The 5000-nt window shown below is 69.6% G+C and overlaps 1 non-coding gene across 1 annotated transcript; it reads left to right on the top strand.

Moving 5' to 3' along the window:
• Positions 1–2561: 2561 nt before the first annotated feature.
• On the top strand, positions 2562–2680 carry LOC135894891 (5S ribosomal RNA). Its single transcript, XR_010562431.1, has one exon. It is a non-coding gene; the product is annotated as a 5S ribosomal RNA (ribosomal RNA).
• The last annotated feature ends 2320 nt before the right edge of the window (positions 2681–5000 follow it).

Below are 5000 nucleotides of genomic sequence, written 5' to 3'. Positions count from 1 at the left end.
GGGGTTACTGGGGCTCCAGCGAGAGGGCGGTACGAGGGTCCCACCGACGCCGAGGGCCACCTCACCTCCCGCGGCCCGCGCCGCGTGGTGTGGTCCTATCGGGTGCGGTGGGGGGGACCGCAGCGCGCCCCTGCTCGCTCTCGCGACCTTGTTTGGCCCTGCTGAGCCTCGCGGCTCCCTGGGTTTTTTTTTCGGACCCCTGGGTGGTCTGCCGGAACCGCTCGACCTCACACGGCGGAGATCTCGGCCAGACGGCCCCACGCACGAAGGGCCGGGCACGTGCCCGGGCCGCCCCGAGGAGGGCAGTCCCCATCGGTCCCTGGATCCGTGCACGCGAAAAGGAAGAGGGTCCCGATCCGCCTGAACACCGGACGGCCCCGCGGTTGGGGTGCCGGCCCGCGAAGGGCCCTTCCCGTCGCGAACGTCAGCGCCACATCGATCAGAGGGCGCGAGAGGAGCGGGCCCCCCCTCCCTCCGGGGGGCGCCGACAGTCGGAGCTCAGGTCCCGGCCGCTGCGGGGCCCATGAGCTAAGAGCCGGGAAAAGCAGGCCGTCTCGGAGGAGGGCCGGGTGCCCTCCGCTGTCAAACGTGCCCGTTTCCCCCCCCTGGCAAGGTCGGGGTACAACAATACTCGGATTGATCCCCTAGGCTGAGCTCCGGTTCTCACAGGCTCTGAAAAACCTGTCCTCAGAAATCTCCGCACACAGTTCTTAAAAGACAGGTCGAAAAAGCCAAACCCCCCCCCTTCAGTGGTACGAACCTGGAATCGCGTCCGACCTCGTGGTTCTCTCGGTCGGCCGAAGCGGCGTGTGGCGACCCCTTCCGGACATCCGCGAGACGACCGGCCATCAGGTCAACCCATTCGCTCCAATGGGGTTGACCTGGTGGCCGAGCGGGGACTTTGGACAATTTTTCGGACTTGGAAAAAATTTTCGGGGCTTGGAAAAAAAAAAAAATGTCAGCCCGCTTCCTCCGGGTTGACCTGGTGGCCGAGCGGGGACTTTGACAATCTTTCGGACTTGGAAAAATTTTTCGGGCTTGGAAAAAATTGTCAGCCCGCTTCCTCCGGGTTGACCTGGTGGCCGAGCGGGGACTTGGGCAATCTTTCGGACTTGGAAAAATTTTTCGGGCTTGGAAAAAAATTGTCAGCCCGCTTCCTCCGGGTTGACCTGGTGGCCGAGCGGGGACTTTGACAATCTTTCGGACTTGGAAAAATTTTTCGGGCTTGGAAAAAATTGTCAGCCCGCTTCCTCCGGGTTGACCTGGTGGCCGAGCGGGGACTTGGACAATCTTTCGGACTTGGAAAAATTTTTCGGGCTTGGAAAAAATTGTCAGCCCGCTTCCTCCGGGTTGACCTGGTGGCCGAGCGGGGACTTGGACAATCTTTCGGACTTGGAAAAATTTTTCGGGCTTGGAAAAAATTGTCAGCCCGCTTCCTCCGGGTTGACCTGGTGGCCGAGCGGGGACTTGGACAATCTTTCGGACTTGGAAAAATTTTTCGGGCTTGGAAAAAATTGTCAGCCCGCTTCCTCCGGGTTGACCTGGTGGCCGAGCGGGGACTTGGACAATCTTTCGGACTTGGAAAAAAAAATTTCAGCCCGCTTCCTCCGGGTTGACCTGGTGGCCGAGCATCTCACCGTCCCCGGACGCAGCGAGGGACTGCCTCCCGGCCGTCAGGATCGGGCCCCTGGAAGTCTGGGTGGGGTGCGGGGGGGGGGGGGGGAATTGCCCGACGCCTCCGAGGAGCGCTACCGGGGCGGGCCGGGCCCCCCCTGCTCGAAAAGGAAAAGAAGGATCGGGCCCACGAGAGACAGGGACCCGGCCGCCAGGCAGGCCGACCTGGGTTCACCGTCCCCGGCCGCAGCGAGGGACTGCCTCCCGGCTGACTGGATCGGGCCCCTGGAAGTCTGGAAAAAGTTTAACCCGACGCCTCCGAGGAGGGGGCGCCCAGGGAAGGAGGGAGAACCGGGTTGACCTGGCAAAGCGGCCACCAGGTATACCAGTTAAAACCTATGGGTTGACCCGGTGGCCGGAAAGCATACCGGCCAGCCAGGTGAACCCCGTTCGATTCCACGGGTTGACCTGGTGCCCGGGAGGGGACTCGGACGGTTCCCCCCGGGGTACGCCTTCCTCGGCCCGAAGGAACAGGGTGCGAACCAGGCGCGGGGGCGGGGCGGGGAACCGCTGGAACCGCTGGGGGACGGGGGACGGGGAGGGGGGGAATGGATCGGGCCTGCCGGGACCCGGCCGCCAGGCAAGCCGCCCCGGGCTCACCCTCCCTGGCCGCAGCGAGGGACTGCCCCCCCCCCCACCCCCGGCTGACAGGATCGGGCCCGCTGGAAGTCCGGGAAAATATTTTTCCCGACGCCGGAGGGAGGGGGGGGGGGAGGGGAAGGGGCTCTGACGGGCCAGCCCGGGCCCCGGAGCTTGAAAAGGAAAAAAAAGGATCGGGCCCGCGAGAGACGGGGGCCCTGCCGCACGGGGCAGTCCGACCGGGGCTCGCCGTGCGGCAGGCCCGGGCGCCGGCAGGGGAAAGCGGGCGAGGAGGCGCGGAGCCGGGTGCCTACGGCCATACCGGACCGAACGCCCCCGATCCCGTCCGATCTCGGAAGGTAAACCGTCCCGGGCCTGGCTAGTACTTGGATGGGTGACCGCCTGGGAATCCCAGGTGCCGTAGGCAGCTTTTCCCGGTCCGAGCCAGCTCTCTCTCCTTTTTCTGGGGAGGAAGGAGAAGGGGGGGGGGGGCGGGCCAGAAAGCCCCTCGTCGCTCCTGCCGAGTCGGAGGTCGCGGCCGCAGGTCACGGGTCGGGGCGCCTGGGGTCCGGCTCCCCCCAACACCCACCCGGCTTCCTCCGCGGAGGACCCCCGGCCACCGAAGCCGCTGGGGGAGACCCCGGGCATGGGGCGGACTGGCCCGGCCCCTCCCGGCCCCCCTGCGCCCGGCCGCCGGCCCGCGGGACCGCCCCGAATCCCCCCGCGGCCACCCAGGCGAGGCCTGGCCTGGAGGGCCCCACGGCGGGTGTCAGGCTCCCCGCCGCTTGCCCCACCGGGGACCCACGGCCACCGAAGCCGCTGGGGGGAGACCCCGGGCATGGGGCGGACTGGCGCGGCCCCTCCCGGCCCCCCTGCGCCCGGCCGCCGGCCCGCGGGACCGCCCCGAATCCCCCCGCGGCCACCCAGGCGAGGCCTGGCCTGGAGGGCCCCACGGCGGGTGTCAGGCTCCCCGCCGCTTGCCCCACCGGGGACCCACGGCCACCGAAGCCGCTGGGGGAGACCCCGGGCATGGGGCGGACTGGCCCGGCCCCTCCCGGCCCCCCTGCGCCCGGCCGCCGGCCCGCGGGACCGCCCCGAATCCCCCCCCGGCCACCCAGGCGAGGCCTGGCCTGGAGGGCCCCACGGCGGGTGTCAGGCTCCCCGCCGCTTGCCCCACCGGGGACCCACGGCCACCGAAGCCGCTGGGGGAGACCCCGGGCATGCGGCGGACTGGCCCGGACCCTCCCGGCCCCGCTGCGCCCGGCCGCCGGCCCGCGGGCCCGACCCGAATCCCCCCGCGGCCACCCAGGCGAGGCCTGGCCTGGAGGGCCCCACGGCGGGTCTGCAGCTCCCCCCGGGCTTCCTCCCCCGAGGACCCACGCCCCCCCTGAGCCGCAGGGGGAGACCCCGGGCCCGGGGCGGACTCGCTCGGGCCCCCCCCCCTGCGCCCGGCCGCCGGCCCGCGGGACCGCCCCCGAATCCCCCCGCGGCCAGGCAGGAGAGGCCTGGCCTGGATGCCACGGAGGACCCGCGGCCCCCAAAGCCGCAGGAGGCGCCCCCGGCCCCGGGGCCGGTAAGCCCCGTGTCGCTCCCCCCCCCTCACCCCCCCACCCCCCCCGCGCCTCGCTGCCGGGCACCGGGCACCGCCCCAGAGTCAGCCGCAGCCGGCCGGCCTGAGAGCTGCCCTCCTGTGTGAGACTACGTTGATACTAACCGGCCATCAGGCAGGTCAACCCCATTGCTAGACCTGGGTGGACCTGGTGGCCGAGCGGGGACTTAGGAAATTTTCCAGCCTTTTCCCGGGGCGTGACCTGTTGTCCCGGTGGGGACTTTGAAAATTTTACAGCCGCTTCCCGGGGCTTGACCGGTTGTCCTGAAGGCCCCCCACCCCCACCCCCACCCCCGGGCTCCTGCTCCCCTCTCCCCAGCCTCGGTGCTCCGCTCCCAGCCTCGGAGGCTCCCTCTCTGCGGCGGCTGCATCGCGTCCGAGGACGCTCACCCTCCGGAGGCTGGCTGTAAAGCCTGACACCCACCACCGCCGCCGCCCCGATTCTCCGAGGGGCGACTCTGAGGCCTCCCCCCACCCCCGGACCACCCTGGAGACGACTGCTAAGCCCCCACCCCCGGCCAGTCTAGGGGAAGACTGCTAAGCCTCTCCCCCCCCTGCCCCACCCACCCACACTGTCTGGGGGATGACTATTAAGCCTCCCCCCCGCCCAGCCTGGGGGAAGACTGTTAAGCCTCCCCCCCACCCACCCTGTCTGGGGGACGACTATTAAGCTTCCCCCCCGCCGGAGCGCCCGGGGGACGACTATTAAGCCTTCCCCCGGACTGCCCGGCGGACGACTGCGAAGCCTCCCGCTCAGCCTGGGGGAAGACTGTTAAGCCTCCCCCCCACCCACCCTGTCTGGGGGACGACTATTAAGCTTTCCCCTCCGGAGCGCCCGGGGGACGACTATTAAGCCTCCCCCGGACTGCCCGGGGGATGACTGCGAAGCCTCCCGCTTTGCCTGGGGGAAGACTGTTAAGCCTCCCCCCCCACCCACCCACCCACACTGTCTGGGGGACGACTGTTAAGCTTTCCCCCCCGGAGCGCCCGGGGGACGACTATTAAGCCTCCCCCGGACTGCCCGGGGGACGACTGCGAAGCCTCCCGCTCAGCCTGGGGGAAGACTGTTAAGCCTCCCCCCCCCCCACCCACCCACACTGTCTGGGGGACGACTATTAAGCTTTCCCCCCCGGAGCGC

The sequence above is a fragment of the Emys orbicularis genome (genome assembly GCF_028017835.1).
Source record: "Emys orbicularis isolate rEmyOrb1 chromosome 15 unlocalized genomic scaffold, rEmyOrb1.hap1 SUPER_15_unloc_4, whole genome shotgun sequence".
Lineage (NCBI taxonomy): Eukaryota > Metazoa > Chordata > Testudines > Emydidae > Emys > Emys orbicularis.
This window is presented reverse-complemented; position numbering and strand designations above follow the sequence as displayed.